Source organism: Brachyhypopomus gauderio, chromosome 6 (assembly GCF_052324685.1).
Source record: "Brachyhypopomus gauderio isolate BG-103 chromosome 6, BGAUD_0.2, whole genome shotgun sequence".
NCBI lineage: Eukaryota > Metazoa > Chordata > Actinopteri > Gymnotiformes > Hypopomidae > Brachyhypopomus > Brachyhypopomus gauderio.
The window spans coordinates 3,307,393-3,327,271 of NC_135216.1; the positions used below are offsets into that span (position 1 = coordinate 3,307,393).

A 19,879-nucleotide genomic window follows, 5' to 3' on the forward strand; every position below is an offset into this window, starting at 1 on the left:
TCGAGATCACGAGGGTATGTGTTAATCGCCTACATAATGTGTGTTCGCGCAATGTCTTGTGCTCGTCTTTGTCTAAAGTTTCGTGCCTGTGTGAGAGTATTTTATTCAGAGCGACTTACAAAAGTGCTAAGTGATTATTCAGATCAGTATTATGTGGGTTAAACACATGAGGGTATTTTTATGTGTAGAGCATAAGACTGATACCTAAAATATGTTCATTAACAAAAGAACCGAATAATACCATAACCTGACAAACGTACTACGAAAACTAAGCGATAGAGACAACACACGCAGTTACATACACCCGAACAAGGGAAATAACCACACACGAGACTCTAGTGAAATAAGCAAACATCAAACAGGCAATACGACATATACAGATACGAAGCAAAACTTAACAGAATCATGAAAGCAGTCTGGGTCATTACCAGTAAATGTGGCATGGCTCTATCGGTGTGGCACCAGTGAACTACACACTAGATAGCTACCAGTTCCACTTTTAATACTGAGTAGGGGATCCCTAAAAGGTTTGTCGAATAAATGAGGAACAAGGCTGTTTCATCACCATAGACTTTATTATCAACACCTTCATTACACAATTAAAAGAATTTTGATTAAAATAATACTTCCCATATGTGTACTCTAGGCCAAACCATTACCCATAAACCCAAAGGAAACTCACAAAACAATCAACTACAAACCAAAAACCAACGAGGGGAGTGGAAGACGGACACCCCCTACAAAAATAATACACTACAAACTCTGGATAGCGCACTAAAATGAACAATCAGTCTACTGAAACAGATTTAAATTCCAGCTCACTGGCACATGAGCTGTGTACATTTATATCAATGGTGGTTTAAATTGATGTCCACATGCTCAGTCTTTATTTTCTATCTTTTTGCCTGCTTCCACCCAAGATGATTGCATGCAAACACCTACAAGCACCTGGGAGATGGTCTGACTTGCTGGTGGATGTACTGATGCCAGGGTTGGATGTGCTTTTTCCGCAAGAGGATGTGCTGATGCTAGCTCCTACCTGAGGCTCACCATCTACACTGAAGGGACTGTGACTACTTGGCCGTGGAACAAGGACCTTAACTTTATCTGTAGAACCATCCTGCGCACCACGGACTTGTACTAACGGGCCGCCCAATGGAGGATGAGTTCCATTTTGAGTCTTGGTCCTCCTGAGGTTTCTTCCTAATACCTACCATACCATCAGGAGTTTTTCCTCGCCACTGTCGCCTTTGGCTTGCTCATTAGGGATCTGGACCCATATGATTGTAAAGCTGCTTTGTGACAACGTGTGTTGTGAAAAGCGCTATATAAATAAATTTGACTTTGACTTTTCTCTATTACACTGCCTTGTTGCATGTCAACTTTCTGTACTGTCCAAAATATTGGAATAAAAAAAAAAAAAAAAAGATGGAGCCTTGCGGGTCTCCATATTTCGCTTTTGTGTGTTTGGAGACAAAATTGTTGAGCTGTGTCCCTCTGACTAGGCTTGGTCAACACAACATGACCAAGAGAGTCTGTGGTCTGTGGACAGAGAGGGGGAAGTATTCCATTAAGGAAAGTTTCAGAGGATTAGATTGGGAGATATCAGTGAAACACTTCATAATTCTCACCCACAATCCGACAAGTAGAGTAGTAATAATTATTCCCATTATATTCAACAAATGGAGATATTCTATATATGAAAATGTTTTCGAAGATAATTTTTTTTTTTTGTCAATTTGAATGATTCAGAATTAGTCAGAATTAGTTTTCTTACCCAAGACACATTTGATGAGTGTCTAGATGAAGACAATGGTCAATGCCTAGATAACTAGATACATTCTCTCTAATGAAGAGTTAAAGTCACAAGGCTGTAAACACTCCCAGATCACTGAAGCATGTGCTGGAGATGCAAAGGTGTCTGCACCATGCAAATTATCTTTCCGACTCCCACATCAGATGGAGCAGGACTGGTCTGTGTTTGCAACAGGAGTACACACACACTACAGAGAAATAGAAAAGCTAAATCAGGGCAAAATCACTTTGTAAAATTCACTCTTTGAATAAAAATAACTTCACCCATCAAATCTATTTGAGTTTTATAGAAGTTTGGATGTTCTACTATTGTCAAATCAAATTTCCATGTTTAGTGTTGAATATGTACATTTATACATGAATACATAAATGATGAAAAAATAATTTGTTTTTAGTAAATAACATCAATAGACAGAGTAAGTTTGTTATGGCATTTGTAAGGTTATACCTTTTGTTAGAAGCAAGCATATTTTAACATGCTTCAATATAGATATATAGCGCTATACAAATATATTTGATTTGATTTGATTTGATTCAAGAGAAACATTTGTGTGTTTGTTTTGAGCATTTTAGACATTGCTGTTTTTTCATTACCTTCAGTGGCCTGTGTAATCTCCCTCCATCAGCACCTGCTGTAGAACCCAGCTGTGGCAGTGTAGCCCTTTTGCAGGCTAAATGGGAGTTTTTGTGTGATGCTTATTCACTGTGTGAACACTCGGTATTGTGATGTGCCCTCATCGATGAAGTGTGTACTCTGACAGAAATAATCTCCTGAATCTTCAGGCTGTACTCCACTGATAGTCAGAGTGAAATCAATGTGATTTCCAGATTCACTGCCATTGAATTGATCAGAAATACCAGAAGCTCTCTGATCAGTATAATATATCAAGAGTTTAGGAGCTTCTCCGGGAATCTGATGATACCAGGACATACAATACATAGATGTGTTTGCCTTCACACAGTGAACTGCTGGATCATGTTTACAGTGAATAGTGACGGTCTGACCAGGTTGCACAGTCTGATCTCCAAACTGAGTCAACACAACCTGACCAAGAGATTCTGTGGACAGAGAGTTTGAAATATTGCATTAAGACTATTAAAGAAGTTGTATTCTGAGAAGATTACACTGAGAGGTATCAATGAGGCTGCAAATGCAGATAACTAAAATTAGATTTTTACTATTTTCTTACCTCTGGTGTAGATCAGGAGTGTGCAGATGAAGATGGTGAGGAAAGTCATTATGTATTTGTTATCTTTAAGAGCCGTGAAGTGTTGACTGACACAGCCATAAGTACTCCCAGGTCACTGAAGCTTGTAACACTAATGCAAAGTGTCTGTACCATGTAAATGTTTTTTCCTGTGTAACGAAAGCTCAGGAGAGTTCAGAATAATGTGTGGTGACAGTGTGAAATGTATTATCTACAATTTTGCATATAGAATTTAATTTGCTTGAGTTAGTCTGTCACGGTGAGGCGGCCCCCTACCGGCCTCCTCTGTCCACAGCGGCTGTTGTTGTTGTTGTTTGGTGACGTCATGTGCGTCCCTCAGGTGGGCGGAGCCCGTGATCCGTCTCACCTGAGGGTGGTTTGTTTGCCTACATATGTCTTGTCTTTGTACCAGTTGACCGCTGGTCATTATATCCTTAATTTGGAGATATTGCACGGGTTTTTGGTTTGCACACTTTCTATTAAACCATCCTTTTTCCCTGAGACTTGGCGTGATCGCTTCCTTTTAGTTGCGCACCCCTGCCCGTCACATAGTCAAGCAACTATTGGAACATTTTCAGATTTTGCAATTTCATATCTTTGTTTTCTAAGATATTTATAGTTATCAGTAATTTGTGTATAATCATTTAGCAGATTGAACTGAATACTCAGTACACTGTCAAAAGCTGTTTTCACATAATACAATTTGTCCAAATGTATGTGACTTTGTTACATAGCATCTGTCAGTTCTCTAGGAAAATGCACTGCCTTCCTTGAATATATGAATGTGGTGTGCTCCTGCAATGGCATACTGGCATACTGGATTTTATCTAGGAAGACCAGACTTTCTTGATGCTTGTGTAACGGAGTTAAAAATGCAATGATATATTATTTAAATTCCTGTTCAATGTCTGTGTTTTATTTTACAATATGATGTGAAGTTTATCGTTTTGGTCTTTTATTTTGAAAGACCAGAAATGCTCTTCGCACCAGTAAAATTACATTGGGCTGCTTCCCCTTCCTCCCTCACAGTGGTGTTTTACACTGATGTGGGGAGCCAGAGTGTGCCCAACATATGTGTGAAGACTAAAATTGTGATTTTTATGTCTGTCACAGTAAACGTGGTGAACTCCATCCTGAGTCCTTTTATCTGTATACGGGTTGTTGAAGAATTCACATCCGTTACACTTGCTGTCAGTTCGTATTTGTTGTTGGGTCTGGTGGCCCTCATTTTTCTTTTATTTATTTATTGCCTTTATTTAACCAGGTTAGTCCCTTGAGAGACAAGATCTCTTTTACAAGAGAGACCTGGCCAAGAGAGACAGAGCAGCAGCACAAATTACAACATTCAAGATACATTCAAAATTCCAACAATCTCACATAAAATTAATTAAAACACGCACACACAGATGATCTGTACCCGACTGATCTTATCAGAGTCTTAAATCTGTTCAAAGAAACAAGGTCCTTGATTTTTATATCAGCCTGTAACCGGTTCCATGTGTATGGAGCAGCAAAACTAAAAGCAGTCTTTCCTAGCTCTGTTCGAGCTCTAGGAACAGCAAGTTGCAAAAACTCACTCGAACGAAGACTGAGCAGACTTTGCCTTCTATTCAGAAGACAACATAAATAATTAGGCAAATTCCCAATTAGTGCTTTGTAAATAAAAACATATCAATGTGCAAAACGTCGTTCCTGCAACGAAGTCCAATTCACTTTTGTATATAACAAACAATGATGAGTAAGAGGTCGACAGTTTGTTATAAATCGCAAAGCACTATGATACACACTATCCAGTATGCTCAAACAGTGCCCAGGAGCATTCATATACAAAATATCTCCATAATCTAATACAGGCATGAACGTTGCTTCAACTAACTTCTTTTTTACAATAAAAGAAAAACAAGATTTATTTCTATAATAAAAACCTAATAAAAGTCTAAGCTTTTTAATTAAATGTTGAATATAAGGTTTAAAAGATAACTTATCATCAATTAAGAACCCCAGATATTTAAAACTAGACACTAGTTCAATCTGTTGACCCAGTTCAGTACAGATAGACACATTAGCAGTTTGTGCTTTTGACAAAGAAAAAAACATAAGTTTAGTTTTTTCAGCATTTAATACAAGACGCAGATAGGATAATTGTTCTTGTATTTTATCAAAGGCTGACTGAAGATATTGCGAAGCCTCTGCCGAATTTGGTGCAGAACAGTAAATAATTGTGTCATCTGCATATAAATGTAATTTAGCATTTTGAATATTTTGGCCAATATTATTTATATAAAGGGTGAAAAGTAAAGGACCAAGGATGGAACCCTGTGGAACTCCCTTGTAGAGCTGGAGCTCCTCAGAAACATCAGCCTCTACTTTAACTCTTTGAGTCCTATTTGATAAATAACTTTTGAACCAACCTACAGCCTGTTCTGAGAAGCCAATTTCCAAGAGTCGGTCAATCAAAATAGAGTGGTCAACAGTATCAAACGCTTTTGCAAGGTCAATAAATAGTGCAAAACAGCAGTGCTTATGGTCAAGAGTAGGGCTGGGTATCGATCCAAATTCCAAGAATCTATCCGATTCCGAAGATTAAGAATCGATTTATTTTGATTTAATCCGATTTAATTGATTCGATCCGATTCGGTCCAATTCGGGGTTTAGTGTTATTAAAAATGTATTTGAGCTGTTTCCTGACTATGTACAAAAGCAACATGTTAAAACTAGTATTATATCGATATTAATCTGCAAATAGTTACTGGTAGTTGGTAGTTACTGATGGCTGGAAGACTGGTGAAAAGGGTCATCATAAATCTACCTTCAAGAAAGGTAATCCAGGACAATAAACAGAGGACATCTTTGAGGTGTCTATATCTGCAACAGTGGACTCCTACTGGACACTAACCAGTGCATTATTATTATGATTGAAATAATTAAGAATTCACCCAAAAGCTGTTGCTACCAAATGCATTTTTATTTTAAAAGTGCTCACACTTAATAAACTGAAAGTATAAAATGTAAACGTGTATTTTTCTTTAAAGTGCGAATATAAGAACAGAACTGTCATGTTACGGTCCCCGACCCCTCCCTGTTGGGCGTGTGTTAACGTTGTCTGCGTCTACTCGTCTGCGTCGGTAGATCTCCGTGGGTGCATCTTGTGATAATCCATCTCACCCAGAGACCATACAGTCACTGGTCTCACCTGTGGTTCGTCTCGTCATCACGTGGGGTTTGTGTGGTTTGTCTATTTAATGTGCGTTCGCGCAGCGTCCTGTGCTCGTCGTTGTTTGAGTCACACACGTTCTATGTAAACGTGTTTATGTGCGCTGTCTGCGCTTCAGTAAATGTAATAAACGTAACGATTTGGAAAGTGCAAAGGATTCTGTCTCGTCCATTGCCTTGCGCCCAACGTTACAAGAACATTTTAAACTTTTTTAAACTGTAAAAACACTGGGTAAACTGTCAGTGACATGGACTAATTGTAAATAGTCAGACACTGGATAAACTATCCTTCTGCTTTTAGATTTCCGATTTGACTATCGTCGTTACCGTCACTGTCCGACGCCATGTTGTTTTACAGCTAGTTAGACCGAGCACGCCTGCGTGATTATCAGATCATCATATGCGATTCTGAATCGGAAAATCGATTTTTTCAACACAGGCCTAGTCAAGAGCCTCAATAATATCATTCAAGACTTTCATGGTGGCTGTAGTAGTACTATGTTTCTTTCTGAACCCTGATTGAAACTCAGAGAGTATTGAATTTGAAATTAGAAACATTTTTACTTGATCATTGACCAAGGCTTCAAGTATCTTTGCCACAACAGAAAGCTTTGAAATAGGTCTATAATTATTTAAATCAGCAGGGTCTCCTCCTTTTAAAAGTGGCAACACCATTGCCGTCTTCCAATCCATGGGAATTTTACTTGTCTCTAATGTGAGATTAAAAATACAGCACAAGGGTTCTGCAATATATTCAGCTGCAAGTTTTAGAAAAAATTGTTCAAGACCATCTGGACCAGCAGGTTTACAAGATTTTAACTGCTTTAAAGCTTTCCTAACTTCAGCTGTTGTAAATGGTCTAAAATTTAAATCCTCACAAATTTTGTTCCTAGTAACAACGGGTTTAATTTGACAATTTTGTGATTGGGACAAGCAGCCAGATGTAACAAAATGCATATTGAATTGGTTTAATATTTCAGTTTTATCTCCAATGTTTTTCCCACCCACCACAACTTTTGAAGTCAATTTCACACAATTATTAGATACAGATAGCGATTTGATTTCTTTCCAGAACTTTTTAGAATTAGCTAGATTTTCAGTTGTTTTTTTTTCTTTTGAGAATAACTCATAGATTCTCAATGGGGTTTAGGTCCAGCAATTTGCTGGCCACTGTAATGGCATGGGCATCAAACGATGCTTTGGTGTTTTTGGTGGCATGGCCAGGGGCCAGGTCCAGCTGGAAGATGAAATCTGCATCTCCATACAGATCCTCAGCAGAAGGAATCATGAAGTCCTTCAAAACATTATGGTACACTGTTGCAGTGACCTTGGATTTAAGAAAGCAGAGTTTACCAACACCTGCACCAGACATTGCACCCCATATCATGACAGACTGTGGATATTTCACAGTAGACCTCACCCGTCTTCCTCCATCCCTTGGACCTTGTGTCCCGAATGAAATGAACACTTTACTTCCATTGGAAAAGAGGACCTTGGATCACTGGTCAACGGTCCAGCCCTTCTTCTCCTTGGCCCAGTTGAGACACTTCCGTTGGCTCAAACGTTGGCTCAGTTTCAGAAATGGCTTGATCCGAGGAACCCGGCAGTTGTAGACCATCTCCTGGATGCATCTGAATGTGAATTCTTTTTGATAGATTTTTGATTTCCACAATCATCTCTTTTGCTGGTGCATCTTCTCATGCCACATTTATTTCCACTAGACTTTCCATTGATGTGCTTGGACACATCACTCTGTGAACAGCCAGCATCCTTAGCTATGAACTTTTGTGGCTTACCCATCCTATGGAGGGTATCAATGGCCAGTTATGTCTGGAGTCTTCCCCATATTGAACTGAACCGAGATAATTGAACCAAACTGAAGCAATTTAATGACACCTGGGAAAATAAGTGCAGGTGCATTGAGTTTAGTAAATGATTAGTGTGTAACACTCAGTTTAAAACATTCATGCTCTTCAAAACCTGGTCTGATTTCACAGTATTAAAATTTCTTTCAGATTTTGATTTAGTTGGTGTCATGATGGGGGGGGCGACAGTTGTCAAAGTCGACAGTTGTCCTTTTTTTGTTGCGTTGTATTTTGTTGAGGCCTATCATCAGCGATCTGCAAAAAAAAACATCCAGATGGACTGTTCATTATCGCAGGAGATTTCAACCATACAAATCTTAAGTCAGTCCTCCCTAATTTCCATCAACATGTGGACTTTGCAATGAGAGGAGCGAACACACTGGATCTTGTTTACACAAACATCCCCAGCGCGTACCGGGCAGAGCCCCGCCCCCACCTCGCGTTCTCAGACCACCCCATCATGAGACCGCTCATCAGACGCTCCAGACCAGTTCAGAAGCAGCCATCTCTGCCCTTCAGGACTGTTTTGAGTGCACTGCATGGGACATGGGAGGGAGGCTGCAACTGATGGCGACACAGTTAACTCGTTTATCCGTGCATAAAGACGCTACAGAATATCTTGTCGATTTATGTTTCTATGCATAAATAAGAGCTAGACTTTAATTATCCATCACAGCAAACGGCACGGCATTATACTTTGCAGTATTACAGCAGTAGTATGTCTAAATACCTAGTTAGTGTGACGCTGTGGCGCTGGAGAAAGGATGAGACACGAGTCCAAACGACACGTCCAAACGACACGTTTTTATTTACATATATTGCGCAATAGCGCACGAAGAACAAACACAAAGCACACAACGTGCAGACTATAGACAACGACGAGCACAAGACACTGCGCGAACGCACATTAAATAGACAGACCACATCAACCCCACGTGATGACAAGACGAGCCACAGGTGAGACGGATAATTACAAGACACACCCGCACCCACGGAGATACACTGACGCAGACGAGTAGACGCAGACAACGTTAACACACACCCCAAAGGAAGGGTTCGGGGACCGTAGCGTGACAGGACAAAACTAGAGTGCTCAATGAACTAAGTCATAATCACTTTAACTCCCGAATATCACCTTGTAGAGTCTTTATGTGTGTGCAAACGAGGGGACTCGGAATTTGACTCCGTCGTGCCTGCTGCTTGCCTGTGCTAAATGAAATTGAGCACTTTCTTCTTTGATTTACAACTTTGACCTACCACCTGATTAACTTTCTGCTCCGCCCACTGATGGGTGAAGAAAAATCTACAGAAAAGCCGCACCTTAGTATAAGCCGCATGGTTCAAATCGTGGGGGGGGAAGTAGCGGCTTATAGTCCAGAAAATACGGTAGGTAAAAGGGAGTCCCCTAGTGGCACAATGTTCTTTCATTTCATATATTGAACAGCAACGTTACTTGAAAGCAAAGGGATTAGTTTAGCCCAAGTTAATTTAGTCAGCTATCCAAACAGTTGCTTGCTACAAATACTAAGGCTGCTATGGAGAAAACACAGGCACACCAAGAGATAAAGGGCGGTTTAATGTAGCCTGTGGTCAACGATTACAAAAAGCACAAACTCTAGCTCCAATCTCAGCACAGCTGGCCCTGAAACACAACAGGAAATTGACTGACACAGGAACACATTTATCTCACCCTCCCAATTGTAACCACACGGTTTAATTACTCTCACAAGCTGAACTCACACATGCTAACGAGCTTTTTTGAAAGCAGACAGTAATGCATATTCATTTTAAGTGGTATGAAGAAACTAGAAACAACTCAAAGTAGTTCAGCTGGAAGTTAATAGATTTTGGAGGTAGATTGGTCAGTCATTAATACACAGATTTCCTGCAACCCAATACTTTGTTATAATGCTCTCATAATGCTAATAAGGGAAGGTGGGAGCATGTGTTGAGTGGGAAATGCTGAGTGGGAAGTGCAGGTGCCACAGCAGGACCTGCGCACACACAAAAAAAAGGTAAAACAAACGCACTTGTTACATAAGGGGCTTTGTAAACAAACGCATTTCTAGAATTAACCTGTGGAGAGGAGGCGGGGCAGGAGTCAGAGCTCGTCTCACCTGTGGCTTCTTCACTGGAGCTTTGGAGGTTTTGCCCCACTGGAAATGGTGATTCTGAAACCACCTCTGGAAGGACACATGGACGTGCACATTTTTCTTTTGGAATCATCTACCCAGATCTCTGCATGACACAAGGTAATAAAAATAACAATGAAGAACTCGTATTATGAACTATACAGACCCTGACTCTGGGTCCGCATCTGGGTACAGGGTATCTAGAAACAACCACTCCAACTCCTCCAACTGATCTACATGCATGGAGTCACACCGTAACAAGAAAAAACACAATCCAAAATTACATCAATCACACACACCAAAGACCATTGTAACGCAGCATGCGCTGCGGAGCGAGGGGACGGACACAAACGCTGAGAAGAGCGAGATTTATTACAGGGGATTCCATAATCGTAGTCATAACAGGCAGAGGTCGAAACGGGAGAGCCATCCAGGTTAGACAAGTACAGGGGCATGATCAAGACAGACACGAAACAAAACCAGGCAGGATATCACAGAACAGGGAATAAACCAACAGAGAGTATAAATACCGGGAACAGGGCACATGAATTCACAAAAGCATGAGAGAACGAATAGCCGACAAGGGGCTAGGGAAACACAGGGACTATAAGTACATGGAACTAACAACTAACAAGACTCAGCTGAGGACGATTACGACACGGGCGTGGCAGACAGACAGAAACCAGGGCAACAGACAAGCAAGGCAGGGCTAACGGGCAAGGAACAACAGAGACACGAGGAACAAAGACACTGGAGTGACGGGGGGGGGGGGGGGGGGGGGGGGTAGCCCTACGTGACAACCATCCATTCATTCACCGGCGGGGTGTACATCTCGGATACAAATATTAATTTTTACAAAGTCTACTGCTTCAGTTTTTATAATGGTAATTTGCATATACTCCAGAATGTTATAAAGAGTCAATATTTGCCTAGAAAATGAACTTTATTCCCCAAAACACATTTCAACTTCATTGCAGCCCTGCCTTAAAAGGACCAGCTAACATTGTTTCAGTGATTGCTCTATTAAAACAGGTGTAGATGAATCTCTGATGAATCCCCTTTCCGATTGTTTGGGACATCTGGAAAACAGCTTGTTCGGAGAAGACAATGTGAGCCACTACCAGTCTTGTCTCATGCCAACTGTAAAGCATCCTGAAATCATTCATGTGTGGGGTTGCTTCTCAGCCAAGGGAATCGGCTCTCACAGTCTTGCCTAAAAACACAGCCATGAATAAAGAATGGTACCAGAATGTCCTCCGAGAGCAACTTCTCCCAACCATCCAAGAGCAGTTTGGTGATCAACAATGCCTTTTCCAGCATGATGGAGCAAAGGTGATAACTAAATCAACAAAACATAGAGACTTTGGGTCCATGGCCTGGAAACTCCCCAGATCTTAATCCCATTGAGAACTTGTGGTCAATCATCAAGAGACGAGTGGACAAACAAAAACCTACACATTCTGACAAAATGCAAGCATTGATTGTGCAAGAATGGACTGCTATCAGTCAGGATTTGGTCCAGAAGTTGATTGAAAGCATGCCACGAAGAATTGCAGCAGTCCTGAAGAAGAAGGGTCAACACTGCAAATATTGACTTGCTGCATTAACTCATTCTAACTGTCAAAAAAAGCTTTTTTTTTACTCATAATATGATTGCAATTATATTTCTGTATGTGATAAAAACATCTGGCAAACACACATAAAAACCAGAGGGCAGCAGATCATGTGAAAATATAATATTTGTGTCATTCTCAAAACTTTTGGCCATGACTGTACAGCATCAATATTACATCTACAGCACAGAGAAACCAGCAAATCTGCATGACAGTACAGTGAGTCCCCACTTAACGACAGGTCTGGTTAACGATGGACCGGAGTTACAACCGAGAAGCAGTGGCAGCACAGTGGAGTGTTGTGTATGATAAGCTTCGGCAGCGCAGCCTCCACTGCAGCCCATCTCGGCAATGCGATCGCTCTTTCCCACACTATACGCACGCACAAGAACATTGTTAGTTTTTTCTATACTGTATTTACAATCAAAACGTATCTAAATTTAGGGTCACGCTTAACGACGAAACCCCTTTACAACGGACTTTTCAGTCTCTAATCCCGTCGTTAAGTGGAGACTCACTGTAATATTGTTAGCGCTTGAAAAAAGGAGAAAACTTTTTATTTTTTTTCATTTAACTTTTATGAAATTTGATATTAACTTAAATTTGTAGAGTTAGAAGTTTATTAAAAGTTCATGCTTACATCATGCATGTGTAACTCGGTTAAATAAAAGTCTGTTGTCCAGTCATATAATTTGTCATTTTAGTGTTCTTAAAATCTCATTTCGTTCTTGTGAACCCAATATCGTGTCTCGTCTCGTCTCGTGAGCTGAGTGTATCGTCACACCCCTAATTGCCAACGTAGAACCAATAATGCAAAAGCACTTTTTTAAGTCGCTCTGGATAAGAGCGTCTGCTAAATGCCGTAAATGTAAATGTAATGTTCTACAAAGTATACTGTAATATTGAATGTGTTGACAAAATTGTTGTATTTTACCCTCATCAGATTGAACACTTACATCATTTTCTAGGCAATCCAAAATGCTTTGAGTGCTTGCTTCTTTCCAGACATGGCTGCTACTGTCACAGTGAGGTTGTAATGTGAGACCTCTGCACACAGAGGACTCACAGGGTTTGTATTAGATGGACTCAGGAGCAAACTCAAAGGACTGATAATGAACTGAGACCTGCGCGATAAGCGGGAAAAGCAGAAAACAAAAGCAGAGATAAAAACTCTGAAAACCAACAGAAAATACACGGAGGAGAAAACTCGACGTGTCGGCAAAAAGGAGAACAAACGAACAAAATAATAAACTTCAGAAACAAAAAACACACGGAGGAAAGACTCAACGTGTCAGCAAAACTCAGACGCACAAACGAACAAAGTAACAAACGCCAGTGAGGGGCAGCTGGCTGAAGCGTGACGCTTGGGAAAAAATAACTAAGAACCCTTCAAAGAAACAAACGATAGGAAGGATAAAGAGGGGGGAAAACTTGAGGTAGGCCAGGGAAGGCGCAGGAGAAAAAACTCGAAAAGAAAAGCGTGGTCGCGAAGACCAACACAGAGAACCTGGAGAAAATACCGGCTGGCAGTACGAGCGAGAGGCAACGAACAACTCAGCAGTGAGGCACTGCAACTGTGCCTGTTAAATAGGGGAAGGCACAGCTGCAGGTCCTCACTGCTGATTGCGCCTCGTTTGCGCATTAAGTCGCGCACTTCTCCTCGTGACGACAGGAGGGGCGGTCCTGGACCCAGCCCTGACTGTAGTAGGTAGAGCGCGCCCTCCTGTGGCGACAGGGGGAACGGTCCTGGACCCAGCCCTGACAGAGGTGGCCCCCTACCGGTCGCCTCCGTCCACAGCGGCTGTTGTTGTTGCTGTTTTGTGACATCGTGTGCGTCCCTCAGGTGGGCGGAGCCCGTGATCCGTCTCACCTGAGGGTCGTTTGTTTGCCTATATATGTCTTGTCTTTGTACCAGTTAACCGCTGGTCATTATATCCTTAATTTGGATCTTTTGCACGGGTTTTGGTTTGCACACTTTCTATTAAACCATCCTTTTTCCCTGAGACTTGGTGTGATCGCTTCCTTTTTAGTCGCTCACCCTGCCCGTCACAGCTACGTTGTACACCTCCAGCACTCTTGGAACCAGAGCATTAAGTCCATCAAGAAAACACTGGTAAAGATCTATGGTGACGACTCTTGAACTCTACCTGTATCTGAGAAGACATAGACATTCAATAATAGCTACGTACAGCACTTCTGAAAACATTGTCTGACATAGCACATGTGACTACCTGTCTCTCAGTGAAGAGGGCTGGCCATCTGTCGAAGACGTCTGCAATAAGTGGCTCTTGTCTCCGGTGTGAAAATGTAAGAGTCATCAGTTCATCCAATAGCTGAAAATCAGGATTTTTCTTCTGCATTTCAAGCACCATCATTTTGTGTTTCTCCTCTGCATTTTCTGAAATTTGTCCTTCCAGTAAATCTGGTAAAGAATTTGTTCCTTTTCTGTGATTCTTCAAATGTGCAAATTCCACGAGATTTAAGAACTTTTAAACAGTTTAGATACATACAACTGAAACCCTGTCTTCCACGTACATGACTGTCTGTAATTATTTACCATTGTTTTTTCAACATATGAATAAAAACTGCAAAACTTACAATTCCACTTCATCCACAGTTGCAGCAAAAAATGAATTCAAATACCTGTAAAACAGAAAATTCAGCATCAATCAATCAATGATGTCAAAATGTCAAATTAATTGTAAAACAAAATGAAAGCGTAAACTGCAAACAGTAAAACTATTACAATGGAGTCATTGTCGCAATCTTAAACTGATCAAGTTACCAAACCAGTTAAATGTAACAAATTTTATGAGTCTTCTAGTTAGCTTAAACCTAAATATAAGGTAGGTACATAGGTTGGCAACAGCAGCTATCTTGGTGGGAAACACGGCCTGGCTAGTTCTCGACACAGTATTCAAGCTTTCTCTCATGCATTAGCTCAACAGCATTTAACTCAGGTAGTCTAAAATGTTGATAATGCAAGACAACTGACATTAGCCATTCTGCGTAGCAATGGAAGCCAATACCATGCCTACGAATGATAGTGCCTAGTAGCAGCATATATAATGAGACACCATATTTTACCTTAGTACATTCTGAGCATTTGTTTTTTACTAGTACAAATTGGTAACGATCTGTCAGGTAGGACCTGGACCAGGAGAGTACTTGACCTCTTGCCAATGAGTGCCTCCAGCCTATTAAGTAGAATATTATGATCAATGGTGTCAAAATCAGCAAAAAAAAGTGTTTTTTCCCCATTCCAAACACACTTCTCATGGTTCAGCATGGTTATTTGGTTGCACCGGCTCAGTAGTCAAGACTAGCATCTTCTCTGTTTGGCCCAATTGGGTAATATCTCATTGTACGTATACTTAGTAATTTAATCAGTGAACCAGATTTCTGCAACTGCACCCTTAATAGAGTTTACAGGTGCACTTCTTGCCTGTCACTACAGACATGGATGGATGTGACTTTCAACCTGCTGGTGATTTTGCTAATGATGTGACTCTGATGCATGTGAGACTGAAGTGACTGTTGTGGACACTGGAGCGGCCACTGCTGCTTCTTCTCTAGCCGCCTCTCCTTCTTTGTGCAGTCCTTGATGATCGCAGAGCATCATGGGTTCAACGGCAATCCTCTGCTGCGAGCTATGCTGTGGAGTCAGATTCCTGTCCCGAGAATTGGTCCTCTGTCCCTGAGGGACCAGTTGATCCAGATGCTACTGCAGATGGCCTGCCTGTACTCCCCTTCATTCGTCCTACTGAGGAGCACAGCACTGACTAGTAGACTCATCTCACGTTTTGGTAGGGTGCTTAGATCTGTTTGCCGTTTGATGGAGTATATGATCTAATGTGAGTTACTGCTTGACTCTGAGAATGTTCACTCACCTTTAATGAATGTGTGAATTGTTTTTAATGCAATATTAAAATACATGTAGATACATTACAAAGTAATTGATTCATGAACATGGAACACTGAACCATTCAGTAGAAACAAACTGTTGTTGATGGGCTTTTCTGAGCAACACTATAAATGGGCAGAACTGTTGGAATGCTACACGATTCTGCTTGATGAACAGAACGTCTGTTAAAGGGAAGTGAAAGAGCCTCACAACATCTGATAAAACTGAACAGGACTATTTAGGGCGACTGAAACTTCTAGGCGCAGCACTCTGATCCTCTCTGAGAACCAGTGGAGGAGCACAGGGGTAATGAGCTGTGAAGACACCCAGGGCTCCCAGACACCAGTCACCAAGAGCCTCAACACATAACAGTGTACTGAGGAGAGTGAAAATGTGCATATTTTCTGTAAAATATAAGCTATGTTTGTTTTACTATTAAGAGTTCATACACAATTTAAAGAAAATAAAACGTCTTTGAATCATAATGTTATTGTATTATGTGCATTTTATGTAACGATTTGAGTGGCATGCTACTGTTTGAGACCGCTATTTTGACTGTAGTAGTAAACGTGATGATGTTGGAATGCTGATGTTCCATACTAGTTCTGTGCTACAGTTCAGCAATTGAATTCCTATTCATGTAAATCTGAATTCTCACAGTGGGTACGTTGAAGACATTACAGTAAACTGAATTCTCTTTAGAAGACTAGAAGACTTAGAAGACTTAAATAGGCCCTGCATAATATACATTAATATTTATACATAATATACATGAACATTTTTGGAGTAAGCATCAGCTTTCATAATAGATAATAGATAACAGTTTTATTAACATTTTATCAAAATAATGTGTGTCATGCAGTAAAAAAAATGCAGCTATGTAGTTACATTGAATTACTGGGCATTAGTGTGCTGCCTCTATTACTGTCATGCCCAATCACCAGTGTGTTTACACAGGTGTATTGTTCTCTCCAGACACATCTACTGAAGCTGTCCCACTGTTAACACTGTCACTTTCCCTGTTCAGTCTGCCCAACATCGTTTCACATGCCTCAGTTTCCAATAACTGAGACATAGATGCATACACCATAATTATATAATAACAATACTATTACTAATAATCATATGTACATAAATAAATAAATAAACTCAGCTCACTATCTCACATATTCAAATAGCCAAGTGTGTCAGGAGTTGTATAGCACTATTACATCAGTAGTTACACACAGGGTTATAATTATACCAATCCACTTAAGAAGGCAGCAAAGATATCTAAAAAAAGAAGATGGCAAAAGGGTTCCAGTATTTGTCAAAATAAATTGTATTTGCAGCACAATGTCACAATTCAAATTCAAAAAATTCAAAACTTATGACAGTATATTTTAGATAGGACTTTGTTGTCCAGTTTAAATGATTCTTTCTTTTATAATGCTTCCGTTTTCATTTGTCAGGTATGGGGTTTATCGACATGCCAAGCAACATACAATTGTGTCGATGAGGAAACAGCAGAAGGCGTGGTTGGAGCAGGAAAGGTGTTAATGTCCACTGTGGCAAGCAAACATAAAACAGCTCCCAACAGGCAAAAACGAGGAGGGCACAAGGAGCGCTACAATAATGTCTGGGGCACCATAAGGGTGTCACACTTGACAAAACGAATGTCCACCAAGTCAGGGCTGAAGACATCAGTCTCTCTCACTCGTGGTGCAAGGAGTGCTCAGTACTGAACAGCAGGACCTGCAGGACTAAATGTGAAACAGGTGCAGGTGATAATAAATGGGTGACTGTGATTGTGTAAGTGAGGGCGTGGCTGAGTGACGTGACAGCAATATATGGACAAAAGTATTGAGACAGCTGCACATTACACCTACAGAAAATTTTATGACATCCCATAAGCATTAATGGTATTATATTAATACAAATATTAGTCCTCCTTTGCAGCTATAACAGCTATATCCACTCTTTTAGAAAAGCATTCTACAAGATTTTGGAGAGTATTTGTGAGACATTTTGCCCATTCATCCAGAAGAGTATTTGTTATGTCAGAGACTGATGTTGGACGAGAGGGTCTGGCTCACAATCTATGAGGGCCAGTTAAGTTGTTCAGCCCTAACCTTACCCAAATTTATGGATCTGGCTTTGCGCACTGGGGCACAATCATCCTGGAACAGAAAAGAGTTTCCTTCAAACTGTTCCCACACAGTTAGGAGCAAAACATTATCCAATATATCTTGGTATGCGGAATCATTAAGACTTCTCTTCACTGGAACTAAGAGGCCTAGGCACTGCTGAACTTTATCCAACCTCTGTCTGAATTTCCAAATAATATTAGTTCTGTAATCACTATCCAAATTTACAGAAGACTAGAAATCCACTTGTTGCTGAAATTAAAATGTACAGCATTTCACAATTAATATTTCAGTATTCTAAACATAATTCATGGTTTAACTAATGTGTTATCAGGACAAACATTTTGTTTTTCCTTTCCATTGTCATCCTCGGCTTACTCACTGGGGGCTTGAACTTGTAAAGCTGCTTTGTCACAGCAACTGTTGTAAAAAGTGTTATATAAATTAATTTTGATTGACAAATCAACTAGAAAAAAAAAATTCACAAAATATATGTATCTACAATATATATCTACAGTTTTATTTGTTCCACAAGCCATCATGTTTGTTTAGACAGGTTATGTATATAATTCTAAGGATGGTCTAGGCTGCCTAATCTGCTCTCAAGATGCAAGGCATGTGTATGGGTAGTTGTTGACAGTGCTGGGTATATAATAGGTCATATGTGTTTATTCGGTGACACTGTGAAACTGAATATTTTCCCATGGGGAAACATAAAGAACTTAAAAAAATAAGTAAATGGATCTCAGTGTGTGTGTGTGTGTGTGTGTGTGTGTGCGTGTGTGTTTTTCTTGCATCAGCAGGTGACTGCGGAACGTTTTTGTATGACCATTTTTCACAGTGTGAACACCCATGATAAGTTTGTGGACGTTCCTATATTATGCATACTCTGACAGTAATAATCTCCTGAATCTTCAGGCTGTACTCCACTGATAGTCAGAGTGAAATCAATGTGATTTCCAGATTCACTGCCATTGAATTTATCAGAAATACCAGAAGCTCTCTGATCAGTATAATATATCAAGAGTTTAGGAGCTTCTCCAGGAATCTGATGATACCAGGATATGCAACGCTTTGACGTGTCTTTCTTCACACAGTCAATTGCTGGATCATGTTTACAGTGAATAGTGACCGTCTGACCAGGTTGCACAGTCTGATCTCCAAACTGAGTCAACACAACCTGACCAAGAGAGTCTGTGGAATGAGAGTTTGAAATATTGCATTAAGACTATTAAAGATTACACTGAGAGATATCAATAAGGCTGCAATTGCAGATAACTAAAATTAGATTTTTACTATTTTCTTACCTCTGGTGTAAATCAGGAGTGTGCAGATGAAGATGGTGAGGAAAGTCATTATGTATTTGTTATCTTTAAGAGCCGTGAAGTGTTGACTGACACAGCCATAAGTACTCCCAGGTCACTGAAGCATGTAACACTAATGCAAAGTGTCTGTACCATGTAAATGTTTTTTCCTGTGTAACGAAAGCTCAGGAGAGTTCAGAATAATGTGTGGTGACAGTGTGAAATGTATTATCTACAATTTTGCATATAGAATTTAATTTGCTTGAGGTAGTCAAGCTACTTTATTGGAACATTTCATTATTAAATTTATGTAGGCATTTGCAGGTTCTCTCTCTCGCTCTTGCCAAAGGATTCTTTCCCTGTTGCCCAACAGTTGAGAATACTGCCTTTGGTATGTAGATTTTGCCTGTGGTATGTGGATTGCAATTTTCTGATTTAGCTATTTCAGATTTTGCCTGCCGGTCGGCTCCATCCAAGGTGACAATTGTCCTTTTTTTGTTGCGTTGTGTTCGTCTTGTCTGGTACAAAGACATATAGACGGAAAATGACCCTCAGGTGATGACCTGATGATAGAGTCGATGACCTGATGGTCTTGCTATGTCTATAGTACCAGTTGACTGCTGTTTATTGTATGCTTAACCTTTATATGGTCTATGGGCCTGTGGGACCCATTAAAAAAAATCAGCTTAAGAAAAAATT

General features: G+C 40.3%; 1 long non-coding RNA gene across 2 annotated transcripts; it reads right to left on the reverse strand.

The window, feature by feature from the left end:
• Positions 1-203: 203 nt before the first annotated feature.
• On the reverse strand, positions 204-19,454 carry LOC143516500 (uncharacterized). 2 transcript variants are annotated; one of them, XR_013131710.1, is made up of 9 exons: positions 19,184-19,454; positions 14,934-19,070; positions 14,445-14,489; positions 14,078-14,268; positions 10,219-10,339; positions 3,006-8,356; positions 2,410-2,874; positions 1,778-2,003; positions 204-1,542 (listed from the first exon to the last, which is right to left on the reverse strand). It is a non-coding gene; the product is annotated as an uncharacterized LOC143516500 (long non-coding RNA). The 2 variants fall into 2 exon arrangements; XR_013131709.1 differs by having other exon boundaries at positions 10,178-10,339.
• Positions 19,455-19,879: the final 425 nt, after the last annotated feature.